Here is a 12,687-nt window from a genome sequence, read left to right on the forward strand (position 1 = left end):
CTCTTCCAGCGCAGAGTACCATCTATCCCTACTCCTCCTTTCAATGTTGGATCCAAAGCTTACATTAGCCACCATTTTGAAATTTCCTGCGCCCCCCATGCCATCCTATTTTCCTCCCGACTCCTCTGCGTTCCTTTTCCTCTTTCCCCCAATTCAATCTCTCATCTTTTTTCGAATCTGCTTTTTCCCTCCCAAAATTAGCCTTTTGCTTTTCTTCCTTTTTTAGACCCTCTGAATCCTCATCCAAAAATGTCGTATGCCAGATCCACCAGTCCCAGAAAAAATCCCCCAAGCTCCAAGTTCAGCGTATCCTGAAATGTATGCATTCCATGAGATTACATCATGAACTGGCAGCATGTCAAAGACACGGTGTGCTTCAGCAAGTAAGCCACTTCTGCCATACATGTCTACCAGTTTGTTTCCAACATAAAGCTCACTCTCCAATCCTTTTTGAGCTACTTCTGAATGTATCTTCTAACCTGTGTCCAGTGGTCCTACACTACCACATGCTTTCAAGCAAAGAACATAAGTTACAGCATCTGCAGACACACCCCCTTGTTGCATAAGCTTGAAACATGTGAGCACTTCCTCACCAAAACCATGTTTAGAGTAGCCTGTAATGAGGGCAGTCCAAGAGACTGCATCACGAATGGGTAAGTTGTTGAAAACATGATGCGCTTCCGCAAGGGAGCCAAATTTCCCATACATATCCACAAGAGAGTTGCCTACCAGTGGCTACAAGCGCCACATTTTGCCATAGATACTAATAAGTGTGCTATTAACAAAAACGTCTGAAGTGAAGCCCTTCATGTGAGCATCTATACTCATACGCAGAGAATAAATGTAAGCACAACAACTAAGTGTGCATAAAGTATTAAATCACACACACAACTTTCAGGTGGTTTTCACATCTCGAATGCATAGCAATACGACATCCACCCCCTTCAATCTTGCGCATCCTCCGGATGGGCCAACTACTCATGATCATTATCATCAAGATCCACAAACAAATCAATCTCTTCGTTATGCATTTCCGGTAGATCAACAAGATTATCAACCATATCATCTATCTCTTCCATTAGAGTTTCTTGTCGTTGCTCTTCTCTTGAAAATTCTTCCAATGCATAATCCTCATCATCTCTTTTCTTGAAAATCTTGATTCTTTTTCCAGCAATAGGCACTCTAAGCACTGTCCCATCCAATTCTGTCAGCTCATATGTTGCATTATCAAAGACATGTCTGACTATGTATGGCCCAAACCATCTTTTCACCATCTTCCGAAGTGCAGTATGCTGATTTTCAAGGCTGCTATCAAAGACCAATACCCAATCTCCCTTTTCTATTGCTCTAGGCCGCAAGCGATGCTTGCTATCAAACCTGTCCTTGTTCCTTAGTCTAGCAACTTTCAACCTGTCAATAGCTAGCTGAATATCCTCAGGTCTCCTTTCCAACTGTCGAATCCGAAGAGCTAAGAGCTCCTCTCTCGTCAAATCCTCCTGCCAAAGTAAAACTGACCAAGTCAAAGCACAAGTCTCAATCGGCATAACAGGTTTCTGACCATACATCAACTCTGCAGGCATATATCCTGTGGTAACACTATGAGTCGTATGATCAGCCCATAAAGCAAATGGTAGAAGTCTCGGCCATTCTCCAATCCGTCCTCTGCATGCTTTGGCTAATGCTTTCACTATCGGCGGATGCCCTCTTTCGCTCTTTCCGTTTCCCTCTGGATTGTATGCTGTGGTTAGAGCCAATTTGATTCGTAGCTGAGAGAAAAACTCCCTAGCTTCATCTGCACCCAATTCACCACGATCCGCAGTGATCTTACCCACACAACCATACCTGCAGAAAATTTCCTCCAATAAGAACTTACACACTGCACTAGTGGTCTTCGTTCTCAAAGATCTGCCCTAAACATGATTAGTAAGATCCTCTCTAGCCAAAACAATGTATCTCATCTGCCATAGACCCATAGGCATGGTAACCAAATCAACTACCCACTTATAATGAATGCATAGCAGATAGGTCGGATGAAGCTCATCTCTATGACGCACTACTGAATACATCTGGCAGTCTCTGCAAGTCTCAACAAAGTGAGAAACATCTCTATGCATGCCTTTCCACCAATATTTCTCCTTGATTTTCTCATAAGTAGCCCATACTCCTCTATGACCAGCCCAAGGACTCTCATGAAACTCCCTCATCACCTGTAACTGTGTCTCTTTATCGCAGACAACCCGCAAAGGTAATCCGCCTCTTTTCTTCGGATGCTTCCAAAGAAATCCATCCTTAAGAAAATAACCATAGGCTTTCCTTCTGATCTTCTTGAACTCTTCATCTGTCCATTCATCTCTTTTGCTTAGTGCACTAAGGTACCTGCCAATCTGCAACCAATCTCCAATATAAAGTTCTTCTATAAAAGCCACAATATCATAGACATGACAAACATGATCAACCATAGTGGCTGAAATTTCTGCATCATCCTCTTCTGCAAGTAGAGTCTCCTCATCATCATATCTAGCTCTAGACAACATATCTGCCACTGGATTATCCTTCCCTGCTATGTGTTTAAATTCCGGATTTAATGACTTGATGTATGCAATCCATCTCAACATGGCTATATCCGGAGTAGAGCAACTCGTGATCATACCAATCAATGGCAAGCAATCTGTCTCTACCACAACTGAAGCTCCAATAAAGTACTCCTTGTCACATTTGAGAGCCGTGACAATCCCCAATAACTCCCTCTTGATTTGTGGATATCTCCTCTGTCTCTCGTTTAGGACTTTCGCCCCAAACTGAATAGCATACCTATTTCCATCTGCATCATCTTGACCCACAGCCCAACCTATGCCAATTGGACTAGTGTCAACTGTCAATACAATAGGCCTATCACAATTATAATCTGCTTTTCTAAGAGTAGGAGCATTCTGCAATAACTTCTTCAATTTCTGCATGGCTCTAGTGTGGCTCTCATCCCAATAAAATTTCTGCCCCTTTCGAAGCAGCTGATACAAACAATTTGCTATGTGTGCAAAATGAGGTATCCAAATCATATAAAACACACAAGAACCAATGAATCTCCGTACCTCTGAAGTAGTAGAACAATACTCTGCAATCTTGCCTATAGCATTCACCTTATCAGGTGAGGGTTTCCTGCCATAATATCCACACATATGCCCAACAATGACAACCTCATTCACTCCAAAAACAGATTTTTGCCCTGAAAGTGTCAAGTTCACTTCTTCTAACCTGGCCAAAATCTTCTCACATGCTGAAATATGATCAGCCACAAAGTATTTGCATCCCTGCTCATTTAGGCTCTCATTCTTCTCTTCTTCTGCACACCCCTTAATGGGCACATCATCCAAGAAAGGCATAGTAAGCTGAGGTATGTAATCACGAAGGACCTTATGCATGGCATTCATCATATGCGCAACAGAATTAGTGGTACCTTGAGGCAAGGTACACATCCTGACAAGCCCAATAGGAGTTCTCATGGTGGTTATGTCCCTGCTTTCCAAAGCCAGCTGAAACTGATCATATCCTGAATACAAATCACCCAAAGAATAGATGGCACGTCCAGCAAATGCCTCTGCAAACTCATCCACAACTGGACCTATACCAACATTCCTGATAGTAACTCTGTTCACTGGCTGCATGTCCTGAATAAATCGAAGAGTACCATTCTTCTTTGGAACTGTAAACCACCTGTTTGAGTATGGTGCAGATGAAGGCTCAAGGATTCCCATCCTGATTTTCTCATTCAATAAATCAATCAGCTTTGGCAAGTGTGCTTTAGGCACTGGAATAGGTCGGAGATTCCATGGGATATGAGGAATAGTAAAAATGACCATAGGAGCAACAATATCAGGATTCACACATCCAATCTCATGTGGCAAAAAAGCAAATCCCCTTCCATGACGCCCAAGCATCTCCTGAAAGCATTGCTTCTCCATGGGTAACAAGAAATCACCATTTCCAATTTTCAATTCAGCAAGTGTCTCTGCTGAAAACTTATGACCAATATGCTCCGGATTCCTCAAAATTTGCTGTTTAGCAGCCCTCTCTATTTACTGATCACTGTCAGATGGAAGCGGTACAGCAATCGGCTTCACCTTCTTATCCACAGTTTTGTATTTCATGTCAACCCTGGCTTCATTATGCTCTTCTGCATTACATAAACCTTGCTGTAAATCAGCAATTCTGCACTCCAATGGCTGAATATTCTCAGCCCTCTGCTCTATGGATTGCATAGAAACAGCCCCAAACTCTGAATGCTGAAATATTTCAGCAGTAAACTCTGTTGGCTGAAAATTTTCAGCCCTCTGTCTCTCTGAAAGCTGATCATAACCAGCTGGAAACTCTGTTTGCTGAATTTCTTCAGCACTCAACACTCTTTGCTGAGTTACCTCAGCCTCTGACTCAATCTGTGACATAAAATCTGCAATTTCATGAAACATGTCCAGGGACTGCACTAATACATTACCATGACAATTCAGCATATCAGTTTTCAGCATATCTCCCATCTCTGTCATCGTATCTGCACAAATCACACTGTCATACATACCATCTATGTGCTCATCATCCTCCAAAATTCCTGCATTTTTCAAATTTTTCTCCTTCCTGTATATATACTGCCTGGCAGCTCTAGGCAACCTAGAAGTCTTCTGATAACTCATTGAACTGTTTGCTGAAATCCCAACATAACCGAAGGAGAAAACACCGCTGCCAGGAGGCGAGAACTCCAATCTCCTCTCCTCTGTACCACCGTCGTCTCGCGAAACAGCGGTACCTAATGAAAACCCGAATCCCTCACAGTGGGTAAGGGTGCATCTCTGAGAGTATCCCTGTTTCTAACATGGTTCACACATACAGTCATAAATTGAACTGCTCTCATACCATCTTTACTGCGAATCCGTGCATAAGTAGATCCATCATCCATGACCTTTGTTTCCATGCGCATCTCTGTAATGAATGGCTGACCAAGAATTATGGGATAAGAGCATGAATCCTGCACAAAGAAATGAAAATCCTCCTCTACATCACCAATAGAAACCCTGACACTAGGGCAAGCAGCATATAAATCACCTGCAGTGTTATTGGCGGCTCTCATACGCCACCCATGCTCTACATCCATAGGCCACTTGTTACTCTCATAAACTCCACGAACAATGAGATTAATCTCTGAACCATGATCAACCAATGCAACATAAGGCACCTGTTTCTCTCCAATCTTTACCATCGTCTCTGTAGTTGCCCTAGCCCAATGGCTCCGCGAAAAGTGACTACGCGGTATCAAAACAGGCTCATCAATTTCAGCATAATGCATAGGCTGAACCCTCTTCTCTACCTGCGGCAAAACAGAAGCATTATCAACCATAACCTCATCATCATCCTCATCCAACTCTCCAATCAAAACTCCATGTGTATCAGTGGTAGCCAATGCATGTCTTTTCCTCTTCATGACCTCCTGAAACTGATCCTAAAACTCTCTTTTTGAGATGCCCAAAATCTCAGAAATAGTGAAAGTCACCTCACTGCCAAGTATCTTATCATTAAAGATTTTCTTCATATCTGTAGATGTCTTAATATCGGACATCAATCTGAATCCTGGCTGCTTTCTCTCTCTAGGCTCTTGCCTCTTTTCTCTCTTTTGAGCATCCTCCATCTGTCGATCTGGCCCTGGTCTTGAAGACGGTCCTGCAGTAGGTGGAGAAACAAACTCACCCCCTCTAGTCTTCTTAGCTGCACTTGGATTTTCTTCATCCCTCTTATGCTTCTCCTCAACAAATACATCTGCACCATGAGATTTAGCCAAATAAGCATAAATAGAATACCTGTCAATAGGCGAGTCCCAACCTGTCTCTGATCTGATGCTAGAGCCTGCACTAGTCAAAACAGTTTGCTGAATTTTCCCCTTGTTTGCAGTCTCCATAGCATAAGTCCATAGTGCGGACTGGGTCTCCGATCCCTTCTCAATCTGTACTCCATATGCAGAAGCATCACCTCTAGCTGTCACATAAGAAGTACGTGCAGCCATGTCCTCCACTAACTTCTTCATTCCACCTTTACCAAAGTTGGTAGCAAGTGGAGCTCCTGTCTCAGTCAACCAAATCTTACCATCTTGCCCCCAGTATACCAAATTTTGCCTCCTTGCATCCTGGAAAGAGTCACAATCCCTGCAATGCTGATGCTCCGTACTATCACACCAAATACATCTCCGATCTCTCCTAGGTGCACTAGGAGCACTCCTAGGTGCAGTAGGAGCACTAGAAGAAGTAGTAGGCACAGTTGAAGCAAACTGCTCCTTCAACTTACCCACCAACTCCGCTTTGACTGACTCAAGTGTCAAATCTGTGATGCCTTTGATTATGTCATCAATAGAGGTAGGCACCGATGGAGCGGATGGTTTTGGAGCAGAAGGTGTAGGCATCGGTCGTGGAACAGGAGGAATAGGTGGAGTGGAAATAGTAGGCACTGGCATAGGCCAAGAAACTAGCTGAGGAGGAGAAGAAATAACAGGGATAGAAGTAGGCATAGGAGCTGATGATGGTGTAGGTGTCATGGAACCATTCTGTAGGCGAGTCTTCCATATCCTCCTCTTGGTCAAAGTCGAGACTGCATCCTGAGCATCCTGCCAATCATTTTTAAGACCCATAGGCTTCGTGCGATCTTCAAGAAGCTCACCCAATTCTTCTTGAAGAGCAGGATCTGCAACTTGCAAGAAAAGCTCAACTTTTTCAACATCCAATGCTCTTTGTTCAATAGTATCAAGCTGACTATACCTCTCTTCGAATTCTCGAATCAACTCCGAAGCAGCAAGACCTTTGTTTGGCATGTAGACCCACTCTCGGAATGACCGCCGAGTAGCCATACCAAAGTCCTCAAGGAAGTATTCTTCTTTTAGAGCCTTCTTAAAATCTTGCCAATGTGTATTTTGAATAAAAAGATCAGTCACTTTTGACCTCAAAGCAGGTGTGACAAGACGAAGGAAGTACTTACTCATAAGTCCAGCAGGAACTCCAAAAAACCCCATCTTGATCTCATATGTCTTCAAATATGCTGAAACATTACGCCCGTCAAATAGCTTCTTCTCACTCTCAACTGCTTCAATAGCCTTAGTCGCGCTGTTTGCATTCTCCTGCTCCGAATAGAGTTGCCTTTGCTGAGACAACTGCTGTTGATGCAATTGTTGTTGCTGCTGCATATACAATTGTGTTTGCTGATTTTGGAGCTGCATATACATGGACATATTCTGCAAAATCTGTTTTAGATCCTCCGTTGAAGTACTTGACACAGCAGTCATAGATGGAGCTGAAGTAGAGGCAACTGGAATTGTAGAAGAAGCTGAAATAGTGGCTAAAGTGTCTCCCATCCTGAAATTTCTGCGACGCTTTCACGTCGGGTTCACCAAAGATGTCGAAGGGTTTTCAAAAGCAAAGTCGCGACCACAGAAGACCTTGAAAACTTTCAGGATAGAAGATTCAACATGTGAATAGTCCTATTGATCAATTTTCCACACAGCAACAAGTTCCAGACGGTTTTGTTTTATGGTTGTGAGTGTATGCTCAAGCATGTAATTATGGGGAGCATCTTCCATGGAAAAGTCGATTAATCCTTCAGATTTCATGACAGCATTACAATATGAATGGATTATGGCATCTACACATGGCTCTTGTAAGTTTCATAAAGCTGATTAATGCTTGACATCACAAACTCCAACATACATGTGAATGCAGGAAATAGCCAGCCTGCTAACCTCTTTGAAGAGGTTTTGTATTAAATGTCAGTCTGAGAAGCATCATAGGTGCTAGTTGTGATCCAATACAGAAATTAAATTCGCATGACATTGCATGGTCAAACGAGCAATAAGTCTTTGCTAATGTTTTCTGATTTTGTTTTTAATGTCTTCATAGGCATCAGGTTGCAATGTCACTGAAAACTCTGGTAGATCTGGTTTCCTTTATGAAATCTTCTCAAGGCTGCTGCCACTTTGTTTATGTGCTTTGCCGGTTGCATCCTTTGATTTCTTCTCAGACAAGTACTTCATGATTTCCCATAGAGGAGGGCCCTTGTTGCTGGAGTGTTCACACAGAAATCAGCACATAACTTTTTGCTCTCCATTAAAGAACTCTCAGACAATTGTAGGTATGCTTTTCCCTTTTAAAAACCAGGATGACATTTTAGTTCTCCTTCTCAGCATTTCCATTTTCTGGGAAAGGAAAACAGGAGCCTGCAGCATCATTTTTTTAAAGCAGAAAAGCTGTTGTAGCAGCTGATGAGCTTGCAAAAAGTAGTAGGCATGCAAGCATCGGATCACAGAGGTACACACACAAGCCTAGTTTGATAGGTGAAGATAAGAAGCTAACATTGCTAGGATAGGCAATCAGAATCAACCGTATACTTGTGTATACAACTGAGATGATGCTCAAAGCAACTAGTTAACAGAGATGCTGGTGACGAAGGCAAGCATTACGACCTTAGTCTGCATATTTTCCTTTCACTTCAAAAGCATCTTCCAAAAATTCCCCACCGTTCCATAAGCCCCTCTCTCTCTGCTGAATTCGCATCGTTCCACAATCGATTCCCCTTCGTTTCTTTCCTCCCCTATTCTCCTCGTATTCCCTATTGGCTCTTCCTCCCTACAATTCGTCAGCGCTTTAAACTCGGTATTTCAAAATCAGCTGCGTCCCAATCTTACTCGACAGGTTCGGCGATAGGCATCTCAATCTTCTGCTCAAACGCTCAAACTAACTTTCATGACAGAGAGGATCTAACCCACAAAGCCCCTAAGTAACTGTGCTCACTATCTCCAGATGACCTTGCACCTGACCTGCAATTTGAGGTCTCCATGTGGTTGAGGAAGGCGACTGATTCGTGTTTGATAACACGAGCACATCGATCGTCCTCTGCAACTTGATCTCATCTGCAATAGTTGAAGCACCTTTCACGCTCAACAATTTACTTGACGAATTGAAATGTCTTTTTCACTGTCGTCGACTTCAGCTCTCCGTCTTCACATTTATCGCGGACTCCTCACTTCGACTTCCTCTTCGCATCGTCTTCAGCATCTTCTTCATCTTTGTCACTTGTCTTCAATCGTCTTCCGTCATTGTGGTATGATGCATACTTCCTTCTCCTACTTCATTGCAGGAATTACCAAGCAGAGACCAGTTGCTGTCCGTCCTTCCTTTCCTCATCATCCCCTATTTTCTTCGTCCTGAACTCCTCTTCTTCCCTCTTCCAGCGCAGAGTACCATCTATCCCTACTCCTTTCGATGTTGGATCCAAAGCTTACATTAGCCACCATTTTGAAATTTCCTGCGCCCCCCATGCCATCCTATTTTCCTCCCGACTCCTCTGCGTTCCTTTTCCTCTTTCCCCCAATTCAATCTCTCATCTTTTTTCGAATCTGTTTTTTCCCTCCCAAAATTAGCCCTTTGCTTTTCTTCCTTTTTTAGACCCTCTGAATCTTCATCCAAAAATGTCGTATGCCAGATCCACCAGTCCCAGAAAAAATCCCCCAAGCTCCAAGTTCAGCGTATCCTAAAATGTATGCATTCCATGAGATTACATCATGAACTGGCAGCATGTCAAAGACACGGTGTGCTTCAGCAAGTAAGCCACTTCTGCCATACATGTCTACCAGTTTGTTTCCAACATAAAGCTCACTCTCCAATCCTTTTTTAGCTACTTCTGAATGTATCTTCTGACCTGTGTCCAGTGGTCCTACACTACCACATGCTTTCAAGCAAAGAACATAAGTTAGAGCATCTGCAGACACACCCCCTTGTTGCATAAGCTTGAAACATGTGAGCACTTCCTCACCAAAACCATGTTCAGAGTAGCCTGTAATGAGGGCAGTCCAAGAGACTGCATCACGAATGGGTAAGTTGTTGAAAACATGATGCGCTTCCGCAAGGGAGCCAAATTTCCCATACATATCCACAAGAGAGTTGCCTACCAGGGGCTACAAGCGCCACATTTTGCCATAGATACTAATAAGTGTGCTATTAACAAAAACGTCTGAAGTGAAGCCTTTCATGTGAGCATCTATACTCATACGCAGAGAATAAATGTAAGCACAACAACTAAGTGTGCATAAAGTATTAAATCGCACACACAACTTTCAGGTGGTTTTCACATCTCGAATGCGCAGCAATACGACAACGTCACCCCTAAGAGACAGACCAACAAGTATAGCCGGTTGTTCCACCATAGCTACATGTGCCTTGGCAAAAATTTCAGCCTCCTTTTGAGCATTGGCAAGTGTGGTTCCTTATACCCCATCTTAATTTCATCTGCTCTCTCTTTACTAACATATGCACTGCCTCAATTACATTAGCCCAATATTATTTTAGTCTTGTTTCAGAATAGGCATCTTCTAAACGATCAGTCAACTTCTCCTATAAGACAACATTTGTAGCCTTAAAAAACAAATCATTTTTCAGACTCTCCAATGATTGCTGCTCATCGGCATCCAACTGTGCATACCAACTTTCAAATTCATGGAGCAAAGCTGTAGCAGCCATATTGGGATTTTTAATCCAATTTGTAAATGTCTTTTTAGTTACCAATCCTGCATCTTCCAAAAGAAACTCTTCTTTTAAAGCTTTCTTAAAAGCTGCCCAATGAGCATCTCTTCTATGTAACTCATCAATCGGATCATGCAATGCATGCATGGCCAAAGGGGAGAAATACCACTACAACAAAAAGGCTCCATAGACGCGCTTGTAGATGCAATATTTGAACTGTGAAAAAAAATGTCAGGCGCATTTATTACCGCGTCTATTTTTGTGACTACCGTATCGCGTCTAAAAGCGCGCTTATAGTCAGAGTTACACGCTGTAATATTTCCGTTTGAAATATTACTAGACCAACCTCCCACACATCGTAAATTCGTGAAAAGATTATCTCCATTGCCGGTAGTTGATTTATGATCGTACGCGAGAAAAGGAGTACTCCGCATTGGTAAATCGGGACCGAGGAATCATGACCTCTCCACTGGCAAAACGGGACCGAGGTTTAAATAACCCGCATAACCATAGGTAAACTCCCTCTTGGGAGGAGGTCAAGAGGACAATGTTGGGATAAAATTGTTGCAATTTAATTTTTTTTAATATTTACCTTCCCCCAGCCGATGCGTGGCTGAGGGAAGGGGATGGGCTTTTATGGCAATTTAAGAGATGGAGGGGAAGAGGCCATGCGAGGGGCCACATAGGGGGGAGGTCCTCTCTCCTCCCAAACTATAAAAACACCTTCTAAGATGTTGAAGGGTAGGGGAAAACAATGCTGCAAAAGGCTGCCGTGAAGGAGGGGCCCATGAAGAGGAGGAAGGAGGCCATGCTACGTCCTGTGAAGGAGGGACGTGAGGAGGCTGCCGTGAGGAGGCTGCCGTGAAGAGGCTGCCGTGAGGAGGCTGCGATAGGCTAAGAGGATGGCGCTAGATGTGGGAGTTGAAGCTCCTTCTTGACAGTGAGGAGGAGAGGGAGCCGCTAGCCGCCATGCCAAGGTGTGGAAGAGGGGAGTGCTGCGGAATCCGGCGTGGAGGGAGAAGGAGTTGCACCAGCTGTCACCAAATTGAAATGCCGTGTTGCGCCGTAGAGGAGAGGGAGACGCCAGTGTAGATTGCCGCTACCTGGGCTCGTTTAGCCGCCGGCCAGTAAGCCTCCAAGTCGCCACGCCGTCATGTGCTGTCCCTGAAGCTTCTTAGAAGCTTCTCTAGGAAGCTTCTAAGGGGGCTTCCCTAAGCCCCCTTCCCATTGGATCCTACACAAGCAATCTTTACCCTGGGATTCAATCCCCCTTTCCCATTGCATTCCCACACAACCCATATTAGCCCCGGTTTAAGTCCCCCCCTTCCCGTGGATTTCCCACCCAAGTCCCCATGAAGTTTCCCCCCCTTCTCGTGGATTCCCAACACAAGTCCATATTACCCCCCGGGATCCTTTTAAGCCCCTTTTCCATGGCAACTCCCACAAGCCTTTCTACCCTCGGTTTTCTTTTAAAGGCCCTACTCGTGGATACCCTATAAAGTCTGTTATAACCCAAGATTTTAAAGGCCCTTTCCTTTTGGAACCCTCCGAGAGCCCAAATCTTTTTCCCTCTTAAGCTTCGAAGTGGAAGCCTATAAGGTCTTCCCAATAGTTCTCTAATACACTCTTCTGAGGCTCTGAAGGAGAGGGAGCTACAAGTCCCTTCCCACCAATCACCCATAAGCCTCCTAGGCTCGGGATTTAAAGCCCCCTTCCCACTACATTTCCCCCATAACCCCATCCCTATCACCCCCCCCCCCCCCCCCCCCCCCGAGGTCTTTGTAGAGAACAAGAGGGTTCCTTAACGCCCTTTCACACAGATCCTCCATAAGTCCATTTTTCCCCTAGCTTTGAAGAGGAAGCCTATAAGGCCTTTCTACCAAATCTCCCATAAGGCCTCTAGGGCCAGATTTAAAGTCTCCACTCCTGCAAGGTCCATCACAAGATCCCTTTCACGAACCCTCTCTTTTTCCGAAAGAAAGAAGGCCCAAGCTCCGAATCCTAAGGCCTTCCATAAGCTCCAAATCCCATATACCCAAATTCCATAGACCCAAGTCTCACAGGCCAGCCTTTTAAAGATCCGAAGTTCCACGAAGGTATCTCCTGCGTACGAGGGAGAAGGGCAAGATCTTGAGGCTGCATACCAAGG

The 12,687-nt window shown here is 44.0% G+C and overlaps 1 pseudogene; it reads right to left on the reverse strand.

Annotated features, from left to right (window-relative positions):
- Positions 1-222: 222 nt before the first annotated feature.
- Positions 223-9,946, reverse strand: LOC148016188 (pentatricopeptide repeat-containing protein At2g13600-like; annotated as a pseudogene).
- Positions 9,947-12,687: the final 2,741 nt, after the last annotated feature.

This window comes from Lygodium microphyllum, chromosome 23 (assembly GCF_053477565.2).
Source record: "Lygodium microphyllum isolate KBCC chromosome 23, Lygodium_microphyllum_v1.1.10, whole genome shotgun sequence".
NCBI lineage: Eukaryota > Viridiplantae > Streptophyta > Polypodiopsida > Schizaeales > Lygodiaceae > Lygodium > Lygodium microphyllum.